The sequence below is a fragment of the Lepidochelys kempii genome, chromosome 6 (assembly GCF_965140265.1).
Source record: "Lepidochelys kempii isolate rLepKem1 chromosome 6, rLepKem1.hap2, whole genome shotgun sequence".
Taxonomy (NCBI): domain Eukaryota; kingdom Metazoa; phylum Chordata; order Testudines; family Cheloniidae; genus Lepidochelys; species Lepidochelys kempii.
Window position 1 is genome coordinate 4,462,244 of NC_133261.1, and position 16,489 is coordinate 4,478,732.

The following is a 16,489-nucleotide window of genomic DNA, read 5'->3' on the forward strand; positions in this document are numbered from 1 at the left end:
AAGGCCACGTACAGTTCCAAGCACAGTTCCCATAATCAGGGTAATAACAATTTATTCTTCCCGCCCCAATGACAGAGACACTGGGGATCCCACAGCAGCCAAAGTGACCATTTGGGCAGCTATGGTCTCATTCTAGGCGTGGTGGGTGTGCCTATGCAAATGAGATCGGCCCCTGAAGTTCTTTTCCACAACTTGCCACACCTCACCACCAGATGTCAGGGTGGAGCTCATCCTGACACTGCTTACACACAGTATGCATCAGATGAAGTGAGCTGTAGCTCACGAAAGCTTCTGCTCAAATAAATTGGTTAGTCTCTAAGGTGCCACGAGTCCTCCTTTTCTTTTTGCGAATACAGACTAACACGGCTGTTACTCTGAAAACAGCCCTTCTCTGTCTCTGCAGTTCCTGTCTCTTTGATGAGCCACCTCAAGTGGCGCTGGCAGCATGGAGAGTGCCGGGAGAGGACTGCTGGAGACCCTGGAAAAGCTGGGAGAGGGGGAGCTGCAGAGATTCAAGGACAAACTGAGTGAAATCCAGCCAAAGGAGGGATACCAACATCTCTCCTCTGGGAGCCTACGAAATGCGGATCCCCCAGCCCTCACGGACCTGCTCCTCCTCTTCTATGGGACGGACTATGGGGCGGAGGTGGCTGCAGAGGCGGTGAGAGCCATTGACCAAGGAGCCCTATGTTAGGGGGCTTATTCCTTCACCCACTTACTTCCCTGGTCCTTCTCGCATGAACAGAGAGCAACAATACCCGAAGTCCAAAGGTGCAAACAATTCGATGTTTATTGGGGTGAACTTCCAGCAAGCATGATTCCAGTTTTCTTCCTTAGTATCCTCCTTCCCAGCTCTGACACCACAAAGCCTTACACCTGTGTCCCTGTTCCCATTCCTACCCTTAGCCAAACATGATTCCAACTTCCTTACTCCCATTCCCTGTTCCCATTTCCCCCTTTAGCAAAACATGATTCCAATTTTCTTACCCCCATTTCCTGTTCCCATCTCCCCCTTTAGCAAAACATGATTCCAATTTTCTTACCCCCATTCCCTGTTCCCATCTCACACACCCACATGCCCATGCCCATGCCCACCCACACCCACACCCACACCCCGTCACTTCCTCATTGACTACAGATTATATAGTAAAACTTGAGTTCTGCTTAGCTATACCTTAACCAATCATTCTCCTGAAATTTAACTAACCAATCCTAACATATTGTAACATGATTATGTAACCAATTATATCCCACCACCTCAATTAGTTTACACCCAGCAAAATTAATTATACAGCAGACAGGAACAATCACAGAACCAGACAGAGATTATACAGACAAACAACAGCAAAGTGGGAACTATAATGACAAAACAATACAGAAGTGAGGATTTCACATCCCAGCTATTGATAAGTGAGTTCTTGCCAGACAGGATGCTATCAAACTAAGTTTCCTTTTACATTTTCTAGGCACTTCCCTTTCTCTGGAGGTGATAGGAATACAATCCTGTCCTGATAGTGCCTAACAGCCCAATAGCACCTTATTTCAATGTGACTAGTTTGGAATGTGAGGATGTGACCGTTCGCTTCCCAGCTTATGGCTGCCTCTGCTGCTTAGCCAAAGGCCTGAGCCTAAGAACAGGGCCTCAGACTGTCGCAGTAAGAGAAGGCCCTTACACTGGCAGACAGTGGTTTTGATTCTTTCTTTTATACCTCTATCACTAGCCAAGTGATAAGAATACACCTAAATTCTTAGAGTACAGGCCTTTACCGACAGGCCTGAATATCTATATCCTAACACCCTAGCAAAGAGAATCGAGAGACTCATTGATGAAATGAGACATGGTAAGGAATGAGCCAGGGAGACTGGCCCCCCCATCTGTCTCTTTCCCTGCAGCCTCCCTGTCACAGGTGGGATATTAGCTAGAGCGGTTTGCAGTGCTATTATCACGCTGTTGGTGCCAGGGTATTAGAGACACAAGGGTGGGGGTGAGGTAATATCTTTTACTGGACCAACTTCTTTTGATGACAGAGACCAGCTTTTGAGCTACCTGGAGCTCTTCTTCAGCCCACAGCTCTGCGGAGCTTGAAAGCTTGTCTCACTTAGTTGGCAGCAGAATTTGGTCCAATAAAAGATATTAACTCACCCACCTTGTCTCTCTCATTAGCTAGAGCAATGGTGCACAAACTGTGAGTGTGGGGGGGATGCCCTCTCAGCAAAGGAGGTTCTGTGGGAGGGAGGGCACAAAGAAACTGGGATCCCATGGGTCCCACAGGACCTACTGCCATAATAGCGGGAGTGGGATAAAACTGGAGTGGGTATTGTGGGGCGGGACTAAAAGAATATCCCAATAGGGCTGCAAACGAGATGGACGCCCCAACCAGCAGCTGCTGCTGTCTGGGAACTGCCTTCAGACCTAGGTGGGGCTGCCAGCAGCGACACAGAATAAGGGATTATTTCAGTTTACAAGTAATGCGGGGTGGGGGTATGGCAAATTCTGTGAATGTTAAGGGGGGGAGTGTGACTGGAAAAGTTTGTGCACCACTGAGCTAGAGTAACGGCTCCCAAACCTTCCTGGTTTACCTACCACCCTCTCAAAAACTGGTGGGTGAAGTGCCAAATGCAAATTTCTCCTTTTTGTGAACATTTGCAATCTTAACAGGTTGAATTAAAGTATTGACAGATCCCTCGTAAAGTAAGTTTTGATTGTGGCTGGTGGAGTTCTGCCTGGAGAGAGTTAGAAGAGGAGGGAGTTTGGTCAGGGAAACTTTTCAACGATTGTCTCCTGAAAAGACCTACACAGAGTGCTGTCTACATGGTTTTCCATAAAGACAAAGTTTACCTTCACCCTCACCCAAAATTCCTTACTAAGGTGGTTCCAATTTTCATCAAGCAATTTACTTACCTACTTCCTTTCTAAAGCTCATAAACATAAAAATGAGGAAAACTTCCACATTTGGATATTGGAAGAGCTTTTTCGTTTTATCTTGATCTAACTAAGGCATTAAGATCTACCTTGCAACTGTACACTGTGGTTGCAGATAAAATGAAGGGCAGTCCAGTGTCCTCGCAAAGAATCTCTTTTTCGATTTCAGCTTGCATTTGTTCATGCTATCACGTGGCTAATGTGACTCCCCTGAGTAGGGTATTAGCTCAGGCAACCAGGACTCATGCATCTTCTGCAGTCTTTCTCGCTCATGCTTGGACATCTGTAAGGTGGCAGCTTGGTCATTCGTCCATACATTCTCTCTCATTATACCATCTCTCAGCAGTCCAGGGACGATGCCAGAATTAGTTGTGTGGTTCTCCAATCCCTGTTCAAGTAGAGTCCGAGCCCACCTCCAGTTTGAACTGCTTGTGAGTCACATGTAGTGGAATGGGCATGAGCAGAAGAAGAAGAAATGGTTTCTAACCTACTCATACCTGTTGCTCTTTGAGGTGTGTTGCCCATGGCCATTCCACAACCTGCTCTCCTTCCTCTCTCTACACTCATCTCTCTGGGAAGAAGTAACTGAGGGAGTCAGGGGTGGCTCCACCCTTTGTACCTGCACATAGTGGTGTGAGGCCGCAGAGGGTGCTCGTGCTATCCTGACAGGTACCGCTGAGGGAAAGAATCTTTGGCAGCTGGGTGCACATAAACCTACAGTGGAATGGACGTGTGCAACACACCTCCAAGAACAACAGTTATGAGAAGGTTAGTAACCTTCCATCTTTCTGCCTCTCTCCCTTCATTCTCCTTATTCTCTTTCCCTGTGCTATGTTCTCTCCCTCCTGCCCCATCTTTTCTGTCTCTTTTAGGTGTTGGCAGAGCACAAATCACTTAGTATCTTGGCACTATCAGATTCTCTCTCCCCATCCCCAGTAATGAATCCCTCATTCCCAGCCCTTTGTTCCCATCCAACCTTGATCTTTCCCTCTCTCTCCACTCACCCGTCTATCCCCATCTATTCACCCTACCAAATACCTACACACCACTTCCTCAATCCCCCCACATTCCTACCGCCCTCCTCAACCAAATGCCACACATATCTCACCCTCAACACAGTGTTCCCAGCATGTCCCTCTATGTGCTCAGGAGCTGGGGGAGTTACGGTGACTCCTCAATGCATGAGCCATCCCCAAACTCTGCTCAGGTCTCTAGCTAAACAGCAGCAAAATCAACCAAAAAACGGAGAGGGTGGGGATGGTCGGGAACCAGAGGAGTCATGTTTGCACTGGAAGCTAGATTGGGGCACAAAGAGAAACAAGGATCCACAGGGGACTTCCCTCACTCCTGAAAGACCCCCTTAAAAGTGGGCATGTCTGCCTAATTCTGTGTGTGTGTATATGTGTCTCCTCTCTGCCTTGTGCCTACCCACCAGGAGGAGGCAGGGCTGCAGCCTCTGGTCTTCCTCCTCCCCTGCAGGATCTGATGCCTGCCGCATCCCAAGAGCCAGCACATGCAGTGGGGGGAAAGAAACAGACAATGGTTTGGTCCAGGTGAGCATTAAGTGGGATTCACAACAGGAGGAGGATGCTTTAGAGGAAAAATTCTTTTAATTGTTTCCTCCCCAGCCACAGAGGAGGCAGAGTTGGGGGGAAGGGGTGATAAGTTGGGAGGATGTGACTACCCCACGCATTGCCCTCTGCCATGTAACACATGTTCCCTAAAATCATTAATTCAGGATTTATTTTTAATGACTCCTCAGAGAAACATTTTTTCGAGGGGCACCAAAAGTGGCTGAAGGACCGTCTTTACGTGAGAAAAGGTTTCATGTATGATCAGCAATACCAGACAATCAGAGCTGAGAAAACCAGCCAGGAGAAGATGCAGAAGCTGTACGAGCTGGTGCCGAGTTGGCGCAAATGGCAGAAGGACAAGCTCTACCAGGCACTGAAGGAAACAAACAGAGACCTGGTTGAACAGCTGGAAGGTAAATAAATGACACCAGGGAAATCCGCTTCCCATGCTCCCCATCATGAACCCTGATGCCCAGGGATAGGGAATCACAGAATCACTCTCTGTGTGACTCTGGGGGACAATTTACCCTGGGAGAGGTTTTCAGGGGCAGGGAGGAGGTGGAGCCATGGCCCTGCATGCCCCCCACTTCTCTGTGGAGCACTAAAATCAGCAATTGTCATTTATTTTAACAAAATATCTCTCTCCAGGGGGACACTTTATTGACTGGCACCGAGAGCAGCTGATCCAGCGAGTCCCAGAAGTAGACACAGTCCTGAAGCTACTTCGGGGGCACGCGCTAACCCCTGAGCAATACCAGAGCATCAGCACCGGGAGATCCAATGTGGAGAAAATGCAGAAGCTGTACGAGCTGGTGCCGAGCTGGGGGAGGGAGCACAAGGACCAGCTCCACCTGGTGCTGTGGATAACAAACAGAGCTCTTGTTGCTGAGCTTGAAGGTAGATAACTATAATCTCTTTCCTCAGGGCAGAGTTTTCAAACTGTAGGGCACATTCCCCCCCCCGCCTTGGGAGGGCGTGAAGGAACATTCAGGGGGTGAGTGGCCACACCAGGTGGCTGATGCCAGCCCCACATTGACTCACCTCAGCAGACCACCACTGTCCTACCACCAGAGCCCCTTGCCGACCCCGGCCCTTCACTGGAGATCCAGAGCACAGAGCCCTGTCCTCTGCTGGAAAGAGCCTGCGCAGGGCAAGCAGATGGGGCTGCGCTCAAGGGCCGGGGACAGAAGGGAACTCTGTTCCACAAGGGGTCAGTACTCAGTGGGGGCAGCTGTCTGCTCCCCTCCTGACCCTGGCCCTTGCTCTGCTGCAAGGCCCTGCTCCCACTTTGCCTCTTCCTGCCCCTCCTCTGCCTCTTCCCCCAAGCTGTGCCCCTGCTTGCTCCTGTCTGCTCTCTCCTCCCCTCATTGCTCACCCTTAAGGCAGGGGAAAATTGGGAAGGTACAGTCTGTGTGAGGGGGTTGTGCAGGGGTATTCTGCATGTGTGTGTAGGTGGGTGGTGCAGGGGGCGTGTAGTGTGGGAAGGGATGGGTAGGGGGTGATTTAACTGGGAATTGGTCCTGCTTCGAGCAGGGGGTTGGACTAGATGACCTTCTGGGGTCCCTTCCAACCCTGATATTCTATGATTCTATGAATGCTAGACAGTCACGTAGCCTGATATTCCATGATCCCTCCCTTCCGCCCCACCCCCCATTTATTTCCCTGCAGAGGTTGGACTGGGGAAGTGCAGCCTGGCCCCCGGCTGAGCAGGAATTCAGCCCCCCCTCCACCTCGAGGCACAGACTGTCCAGGAGCTCCCCCTGGGGCAGGGCAGCTTTGCCCCAACCCCAGCTCAGGGCTCTGTCTCAACAACACTGGGAACAAGCTGAAAGAGCCTGGCACCCAAACCCCGGGTTTCAGTGGGGTGTTTTTATGTCCCTCTGCTCAGGGGAACGTTTTGTGGATCGGCACCGGGAGCAGCTGATTCAACGCGCCTCCTCCGTTGACGCAGTCCTAGACGTGCTTCAGGGGGTCAAGCTGCAACATGAAATGCAGAAGCAAGGTGAGCTGATGAGGAGCTGTGGTACGTGGCACCAGAACCGACCCTACCCGGTGCTGAAGGCAGCAAACAAAAGCCTCAGCGAAGAGTTAGAGGGTAAAATCAAATACGGGCCATAACGTCCTCCTGCACTTCCAGGGGGCTGCACCCCAAGCCCCTCCCGACAGGATCACTAGGTCTGCTCTCTGGGTTTTTATACCTCAGCCATCACTGCGGTACAGGGGCCTGCACACAGCTTTTAAAGCAGCTGGGTAGCTGCAGGTGGGCTATAAATCGCCCAGTAGCTTTAACTCTTCACTGGCCATAGTGACTCTGAAAAGAGCCCGAGACTCCATCAAGCCCTTCACCACAGCTCCAGGGCACAGAGCCCTGTCCTCTGCTGGAAAGAGCCTGCGCAGGGCAAGCAGATGGGGCTGCGCTCAAGGTCCAGGGACAGCAGGGAACTCTGTTCAGCAGCTTCTGTCCTCACTATACCGATGGGGCCACTGTATTTGCTCTTTATTCGAAACCGCAGTTCCACAGAATTAATGAGGGTTGAGCTCGGCCTGAAAGTCCAGTCACTTCATGATTGGCTTTCACTCTCTGTCCCCAATTCCTTGTTCTGCAGTGTCTCGGTGAGGCTGTTTGCCAGCTGCCACGTCCCATCCCAGAAGTGGCTGCATTTCAGCACTAGGTTTAAAGCAAGTGCATGTGTCAGGGTTCCCTCCCCACTCTGAACTCTAGGGTACAGATGTGGGGTCCCACATGAAAGACTCCCTGAGCTTATTTCTACCAGCTTAGGTTAAAAACTTCCCCAAGGCACAAATTCTTCCTTGTCCTTGGACGGTATCGCTGCCACAACCAAGTGAGTTAGACAAAGATTCAGGAAAAGGACCCCTTGGAGTTCCTGTTTCCCCAAAATATCCCCCCAAGCCCCTTCACCCCCTTTCCTGGGGAGGCTTGAGAATAATATACCAACCAAATAGGTAAACAAGGTGAGCACAGACCAGACCTTGGGGTTTGTAGGACACTAAAAACCAGTCAGGTTCTTAAAAACAGAACTTTATTATAAAGAAAAAGTATAAGCAGCTCCTCTGTAAAATCAGGATGGAAGGTAATTTTACAGGCTAATAAGATTTAAAACACAGAGGATTCCCCTCTCGGCAAAACTTTAAAGTTACAAAAAACAGGAATAAACCTCCCTCTTAGCATAGGGAAAACTCACAAGCTAAAATAAAAGATAACAACGCATTTCCTTGCTATTACTTACAATTTGTAATCTTAGCTGCTTATTTCAGATATGGCTTTAGGAGATGTATTTTTCCTGCCCTGGTCCCTCTCTGTCCCTGTCATAAATATAAAGGGAAGGGTAAACCCCTTTAAAATCCCTCCTAGCCAGAGGAAAAATCCTCTCACCTGTAAAGGGTTAAGAAGCTAAAGGTAACCTCGCTGGCACCTGACCAAAATGACCAATGAGGAGACAAGATACTTTCAAAAGCTGGGAGGAGGGAGAAAAACAAAGGGTCTGCGTGATGCTTTTGCCGGAGACAGAACAGGCAGGAATGGAGTCTTAGAATTTAGTAAGTAATCTAGCTAGGTATGTGTTAGATTATGATTTCTTTAAACGGCTGAGAAAATAGCTGTGCTGAATAGAATGACTATTCCTGTCTGTGTGTCTTTTTTGTAACTTAAGGTTTTGCCTAGAGGGATTCTCTATGTTTGAATCTAATTACACTGTAAAGTATCTACCATCCTGATTTTACAGAGGTGATTCCTTTTTACTTCTATTAAAAGTCTTCTTGTAAGAAAACTGAATGCTTTTTCATTGTTCTCAGATCCAAGGGTTTGGGTCTGTGGTCACCTATGCAAATTGGTGAGGATTTTTACCAAACCTTTCCCAGGAAGTGGGGTGCAAGGGTTGGGAGGATTTTGGGGGGAAGGATGTGTCCAAACTACGTTTCCCAGTAAACCCAGTTAGAGTTTGGTGGTGGCAGTGGATATTCCAAGGACAAAGGATAAAATTAATTTGTACCTTGGGGAAGTTTTAACCTAAAAAGTAAAGTAAAGCTTAGGAGGTTTCGGTGCAGGTCCCCACATCTGTACCCTAGAGTTCAGAGTGGGGAAGGAAGCTTGACAGTCCCGGAGAGAACAACAAAGAGAGCACAAACAAAAACCTTCCCCCACAGAGTTGAAACTATCTTCTTTCCTTATTGGTCCTTTTGATCAGGTGCCAACCAGATTATTTGAGCTTCTTAACCCGTTACACGTAAAGGAGGGATTTTATGCTACCCTTAGCTGTATGTTTATGACACGCCCCCCCAAATCACAGACGGCGCTGGACAGCCTGCTCCACACTGGCTGTGATTTCATCCTGGAGCTCTAGGAGAAAACAGAGTTAATAGGACACATGCACCTCTAAATATACTACTAACCGTATAAAGACTAACAATATTTTCCACATTTCAAGGACGATTTTAACCAGTTGATTCTGGGAAACTTTCACGGGAGAGTGCATCAGCCACTTTGTTAGAAGCTCCTGAAATGTGTTGTATTTCAAAATCAAAATCTTGGAGAGCTAAACTCCACTGAAGAAGTTTTTTGTTATTGTCCTTGATGGCATGAAGCCACCTCAGCGCAGCATGGTCGGTTTGCAGGTGGAAACGTTGTCCCCAAACATATGGGCGTAGCTTTTCCAGAGCGTACACAATGGCATAGCATTCCTTTTCGCTGATTGACCAGTGGCCGATTGTTCTGGTCTGGGTTGTTGTGTGGGGAGAGCAGATACTGGGCTAGTTGGGCCCATGAGTCCAATCTGGGGTGGCAGGCAGCGGGTGGTATCCCAGGCTAGTTGGTCTTACCCAGTTCTGGTCCCAGTTCCCCAGGGAAGAGTATCTTGTAACAGTGTCTCTGAGTTAATCCATGACAAAGGTGTCGGGATCCGAGGGTAGGGCCCATGGGACAGTGCCCTCTAGTGTCCCCCCTTCCACAGCAAGGTCTTGTTCCCCACTGTCCCGCACAGAGCCTAGCAGGAGTCACTCGCACTGGCCTATAGAATTGGGGGATCTAGGCCCTCAGGGTTGTGCTCTCTTTCGCTTGCTCTAGCTAGGCCCCATGAAGCACCAGGACCCCGTGTTTCATCCTTCCAAGGCCCAAGTTACATTCCTGAGGAAGGGCAGCCAAGGCACTGGGCGAACTGGAGGACAGGACACCACATCACAGATGCCACTGTCTTATCCCCTCCTCTCTCTTCCTCCACATTGTCCTCTGTATTGGGGAGCTATGTGGGGGCAACAGCATCATGGCCCCATGGTGCTGAGCTCCCATGTCTCTAGCCAGGCCTTGGGAAATGCCAGAGGCTTTGTCTGAGTTTAACCAACAGCAGCAATGTGGGCCTGGGGAGAGCCAGCAGGAGGTCCTGGGACAGACGATGCTTCCCCATGGGCAGCCTCACTCCTAGAACATCTGATCCCACAAGGCATGTGGGCTCTGGGGATCCCCATGTAGGGCACAAATTCCCCCTCCCACCCTGAGAGAATCATAGAATCATAGAATATCAGGGTTGGAAGGGACCCCAGAAGGTCATCTAGTCCAACCCCCTGCTCAAAGCAGGACCAATTCCCAGTTAAATCATCCCAGCCAGGGCTTTGTCAAGCCTGACCTTAAAAACCTCTAAGGAAGGAGATTCTACCACCTCCCTAGGTAACGCATTCCAGTGTTTCACCACCCTCTTAGTGAAAAAGTTTTTCCTAATATCCAATCTAAACCTCCCCCACTGCAACTTGAGACCATTACTCCTCGTTCTGTCATCTGCTACCATTGAGAACAGTCTAGAGCCATCCTCTTTGGAACCCCCTTTCAGGTAGTTGAAAGCAGCTATAAAATCCCCCCTCATTCTTCTCTTCTGCAGGCTAAACAATCCCAGCTCCCTCAGCCTCTCCTCATAACTCATGTGTTCCAGTCCCCTAATCATTTTTGTTGCCCTTCGCTGGACTCTCTCCAATTTATCCACATCCTTCTTGAAGTGTGGGGCCCAAAACTGGACACAGTACTCCAGATGAGGCCTCACCAATGTCGAATAGAGGGGAACGATCACGTCCCTCGATCTGCTCGCTATGCCCCTACTTATACAAGAGCTGTGCCTTACCTGGATGCAGGCCACGTGATCCTCATCTCTACAGCTGGTAAAGCACTTGGGCATTGATCTGGATAAAAGGCACCAGGGGGATGTTTTGTTATAAAGAATTAGATTGTGTCCTGTCCCTGCAGGTTGCATGTGGGTGGGACTAAGGATTACTAAGGACTCAGTACCGGAGAGCTCAAGATCCTCGGCCCAGAGGTCAAGATCCTCGGCCGAAACAAGGGCATGGTTTTTTGCTTGAAGAAGAGGCACTCCTTGGGACAATCCTTGATTGAAGGGGTGTCATTGTCTCCAGAGCCTAAGATGGGCCTGTCAAGACTGTCGTCTGAAGTGTTTTCCTCATCCTCATCAGCCCAACTTCCGGTACTGCAGGAGCAAGAGTTTTTTTCCTGGTGCAGTCAACTCCCAAGGTGCCTGTTGTAGCTTGGGAGTTGTTAAACCTGTCAGTGCCCTTTCCCCGGCTGTCCTGGTCTCCCATCCATTTCCTGTGTGTAAGGTGTCAATGTTGATTGCTCCCGCTCCGACTCGCCATGCAATACCATCGGAGTCTTCAGCTAATGTGCCTCTCAGAACGGTAGAGGGAAACCAACCAGGATATCACCTGTACCTCCATCTCAAAGCTCTGACTGTAGCTCCTCAGACGGGATCTGCCCCTCCTTGGACAGAGGAAGCTGGTCCTTTATCAGCATCTCAGGTTGGCTTTGTCCAGCTGAGGCATGTATAGCAGCCCACGGTGGCTGCCTACCCACCATGGTCCTGGATGGAGCCTCAACATTGCCTGATTCACAAGCACCAATGGCTCAGGCATAATTGGGTCCTAGTGGCCTTTCTGGAGCCCTTTGGGTTTCCTTCTGCAATCTAGATCATTCCTACACCCTTCATACCGTGCCTTTGACTAGGTTTTGGGGGCATCTGCACTAAGGACACTCTGCCCATCCTCAGTACCAGCCTGGTATTGTACAAGAGGAAATTCCCTCTCAGGATCTGCCCCAGCTGGAAACAGAGGAGGCTCTACCTATTAGCGTGCTTTGGTAGACCCCCTCTTCCCTTCCTCATACAGTGAAAAAGGTGGAGAGGAGATACTATATACCCTTGCATGGTTTTGACCATTTTGATAACCATCTCCCTCCAGGCTCCTTGATAGTCATAGCTGCTAATGAGAGAGAGGGAGAGAGAGAGAGACAGAGACACTAGGTGTCAATGTCAAAAGGAAAAGAGGCAAATAAGCTGGGCCTATTTGGAAGGAAGCTTTATTCCACAGGAGGTTTGCAGCTCAGAATTGTGAACCAGCCGGCTCTGCTGGGTCATTAGGATTTTAGCCTGGTCGATAATATTTCAAAGAGAGACTACTTGACAAGGTTTCAGAGTAGCAGCCGTGTTAGTCTGTATTCACAAAAAGAAAAGGAGTACTTGTGGCACCTTAGAGACTAACCAATTTATTTGAGCATAAGCTTTCGTGAGCTACAGCTCACTTTATCGGATGCATAAAAGTGGAAAATGCAGTGAGGATGTTTTTATACACACAGACCATGGTGAATACATCCTCACTGCATTTTCCACTTTTATGCATCCGATGAAGTGAGTTGTAGCTCACGAAAGCTCATGCTCAAATAAATTGGTTAGTCTCTAAGGTGCCACAAGTACTCCTTTTCTTTTTACTTGACAAGGTGAAACAAAAATTCACTACAGTGGTGGATGAGGGCAAATTAGTTGCCAGAAAGGCTCAGCAATCAATCTAGATGTGCCTGACTTTGCAGTTCGGGCCATTTCTTTTGCCATCACCATGCTGTGGTGTTTTTGGCTGCAGGCCTCCAGTCTTCATCCAGTGTTGGAGCAAACTATTCAAGACCTCCCTTTTGAAGGTCCTTTGCTCTCTTCAGAGAAAATGGACAGTAGGCTCCATAGCCTTAAGGATTTGAGAGTGATGCTTAAGTCTCTTGATATCTACATGGCTACAACCAAAAGAAAGCAGTTTTGCTTTCAGGAATCCACTGATATCTGTCTTTTATTCCTCATTCCCAAGACCTGTTGAGAAAGAGGGATAGAATTTACAAGGATAGGGCCACAAACATGGCTGGATCGATAATACATTTCAAATACAAATGGAGGTGTGGATTATTTTCCCCATTCCCCATCCTCTTTACTCTAATAAGACCAAAACATCCATCCACTGATTCTCGCTCCCTGGAAGTGTTGCTGAAGCAAAGCCTGGCTCAAGCAGGACATCTCTTACAGTTATTAATATGGATTGAAGGAAAAGCCTCAGTCTCCCATTCCCAGACCATGCGTGTCTGTCTCTACTAGGGCTGGTCCAATTATTCATAGCCAAAATCTGAGTGATCAAGGGAGAAATGCCTTATACATTCTTGAGAACAGAAAGATGGATGAACTGCACCCCTACTGAAAATGCATCAAACATAGTGGCACCAGCGTGTCATATTATTGTTTGATGCATAGTCAGTAGGGGGTTTTCCCCATTTCTTATTTTTATTTCCTCACCTTACTAATGTTGGAATATTATTCTCCTATAGGTTAGTATATTAACGATCTCAACTTATCATCATATACGTCAATTCTTTGCCATGGCCTTTTTGTGGTTAGGTATCTGCAGATGTTACGTCAATTCATAACAATTATGTATGTCAATTCATTGCGATAACACTTTTGTGGTTAGACTCATGTTCCTGTGGTCAGAAATTCCCCTTAAGCCCTCTATTTTCAGTTCCCCAATACTTGGGGTTTCCGTTGGGCTGTTTATCTGTTCAAAGTTCATAGGCCTCAAGCCTTATGCTAAGTTGCTGAAGCTCATGTCTCACAGGATACGGGTCTGTAGGCTCCTTGCATTACTGATTAATATAATAAAGGCAAGCTAGCCCTATGGGCTACAGACCAGAACCAGCCCAGGGGCAGAGCTGGTCCCTCACAGGGACAGGAGCCACCCTCGGTCCCTGCTGCCCCAGTTCCCCGTCTGACCCCAGTGATGTGCTGACTGGGCTGTGGCAATGCAGCCAGGACCTCTGGAGTCAAAGAGAAGAAGTAAACAATCCAGATTAGGGAGCCGGACAGTTGATTAAAGATTCAGCTGAGTAGGAGCCAGAGTCACCTCCTCAGGAAGCTCAGAAGTCGTTATCTCCCATGAGTGACCGATATTGCAACCGCCTGCTGTATCTTTGGGGACTATCTTGTATTAAATGAATGAATGTTCTAACTACCATCCTGGGCTAGGGCTTGTGTCTGCTCCTTGGGGAGGGTTACTGCAACTCCACCAGGAACGACTGATGTGGGTGAGGGGTGATCTCTGCAATCCTGGGGATTGTAAACAGCCTCACGGAAGTACCAGCCCCGGGGTGGTTTGCTCAGACTTGTTCAAACAGGTACCAGAGAGACAAAGGAAGGGCTTTTGGTGTAAAAAGTCCAGCTTGAATTGAACCCTGGTCTACATGAGAAAACAGGTCAGTTAACAACCTCACTCAGGGATGTGAAAAATTCACCCCCCGCGAGTGATGTCGTTAAGCCGACCTAAACCCCGGTGTAGGCCATGTCTACACTACATCTTATGTCGGCAAAACTTACGTCGTTCAGGGGTGGGAATAAACCACCCGCCCTGAGTGACGTAAGTTACGCCGGCATACGTGCTCGAGTGCACAGCGCCATGTCGGCGGGGGAGCTTCTCCCACTGACATAGCTTCTGCTGCTGGCACAGGTAGTTTTATTATGCCGGTGGGAGAGCTCTCCGCCTTCAGCACAGAGTGTCTTCCCAGACGTGCTGTCGACCAAGCTCCCGCCTCTCAGCGAGGTGGGCTACCTATGTTGGCGGGAGGGAGTCTCCCATCAGTGTAGGTAGTGGCTACGCTGACGGGGTACAGCCGTGTTGCAGCCACGCCGCCGTACCGTTTCAAGTGTAGACAAGCCCTGAGAGAGGGGCCTTCTGTTTGATTCAACAAAGGTACGTAATCTTTTACCCAAGGGGGACCCAAGCCTGTGGAAAGGATGGCAGGACTGAGGCCTGCCACGGTCCTCAGGGCTGATGGGCGATGTCTGGCACTTTTAATATGTGTTTAGCTTTTGGTGTCGTTCTATATGGTTTCTTTGTGTCTTTAAATAAATGTCCTGTGGTTTGAGCGAGCCGGTTGGTCACTGGCAAAACAGTGTCCTTGGGGAAACAAGCAACACATGCAGGCTGGACTTTGCCCAAAGAGAGGTGATGTCTAGAAACCTGAGAGGGCTCTTCTAGACCAGACCATGAAGGGAGGAGTCAAAGGTACAGTTTCTCCAAAACTGTGACACCATGTTCTCCACTACAGTCTATGGCCAGGCTGGCTGCGTGTCTGAGGCTACGGAAGAGAAGCTGTGCTGACCGGCAGTGCGAGGGCTAACGCTGCAGGGCCCAGGACAGCTAGGTGTAACACTGACCCTCCCAGGACACTGCTGGCCACCTGGTTGCCTCTTTGCTTCATAGAATCATAGAATATCAGGGTTGGAAGGGACCTCAGGAGGTCATCTAGTCCAACCCCCTGCTCAAAGCAGGACCAATCCCCAATTTTTGCCCCAGATCCCTAAATGGCCCCCTCAAGGATTGAACTCACAACACTGGGTTTAGCAGGCCAATGCGCAAACCACTGAGCTATCCCTCCAACTCTTGCCTGCACTGCAACAGGCCAAGAGGCAGCCAAAGTTGGGTCAGTGGTATGGACAGATGGATAATCACCGGCAGGAGGGTGGGATCAGTGGTTTAGCGTTGGGGGGTGGATCAGAAATCAGAGGGGGAAAGGAGTCCAGGAGAGCTGGCTGTATTTTAAAGAATCCTTATTGAGGTTGCAGGAACAAACCATCCCGATGTGTCGAAAGAATAGTAAATATGGCAGGCGACCAGCTTGGCTTAACAGTGAACTCCTTGCTGGTCTTAAATACAAAAAAGCAGCTTACAAGAAGTGGAAAATTGGACAAACGACCAGGGAGGAGTATAAAAATATTGCTCAGGCATGCAGGAATGAAATCAGGAAGGCCAAATGACACTTGTAGTTGCCGCTAGCAAGGGATGTTAAGAGTAACAAGAAGGATTTCCACAGGTATGTGAGCAACAAGAAGGTGGTCAAGGAAAGTGCGGGCCCCTTACTGAATGGGGGAGGCAACCTAGTGACAGAGGATGTGGAAAAAGCTAACATACTCAATGCTTTTTTCAGCTCTGTCTTCACGAACAAGGTCAACTCCCAGACTACTGCACTGGGCAGCACAATATGGGGAGGAGGTGACCAGCCCTCTGTGGAGAAAGAAGTGGTTCAGGACTATTTAGAAAAGCTGAACGAGCACAAGTCCACAGGGCTGGATGCGCTGCATTCGAGAGTGCTAAAGGAGTTGGCAGATGTGATTGCAGAGCCATTGGCTATTATCTTTGAAAGCTCATGGCTATCGGGGGAGGTCCCGGGTGACTGGAAAAAGGTTAATGTAGTGCCCATCTTTAAAAAAGGGAAGAAGGAGGATCCTGGGAACTACAGGCCAGTCAGCCTCACCACAGTCCCTGGAAAAATCATGGAGCAAGTCCCCAAGGAATCAATTTTGAAACACTTAGAGGAGAGGAAAGTGATTAGGAACAATCAGCATGGATTCACCAAGGGCAAGTCATGTCTGACTAACCTAATTGCCTTCTATGATGAGAGGAAAAGCGGTGGACGTGTTATTCCTTGACTTTAGCAAAGCTTTTGATACAGTCTCCCACAGTATTCTTGCCAGCAAGTTCAAGAAGTATGGGCTGGATGAATGGGATATAAGGTGGATAGAAAGCTGGCTAAATAGTCGGGCTCAATGGGTAGTGATCAATGGCTCCATGTCTAGCTGGCAGCCGGTATCAAGTGGAGTGCCCCAAGAGTTGATCCTGG

General features: G+C 48.9%; 1 protein-coding gene across 10 annotated transcripts in view; it reads left to right on the forward strand.

The window, feature by feature from the left end:
- The window catches only part of LOC140912346 (NACHT, LRR and PYD domains-containing protein 1b allele 2-like), a 110,299-nt gene that overhangs the window by 82,983 nt on the left and 10,827 nt on the right, over positions 1 to 16,489 (forward strand). For 6 of the 10 annotated variants that reach the window (XM_073346579.1, XM_073346586.1, XM_073346580.1 and 3 more), the window contains 4 exons: positions 385 to 661; positions 4,686 to 4,910; positions 5,146 to 5,394; positions 6,386 to 9,414. The gene's annotated coding sequence lies outside the window, so the exon portion shown is untranslated. Of the gene's footprint in view, positions 1 to 384; positions 662 to 4,685; positions 4,911 to 5,145; positions 5,395 to 6,385; positions 9,415 to 10,741; positions 11,232 to 16,489 lie in introns of those variants that run through there. The other 4 variants (XM_073346583.1, XM_073346584.1, XM_073346581.1 and 1 more) reach the window with 3 other exon arrangements.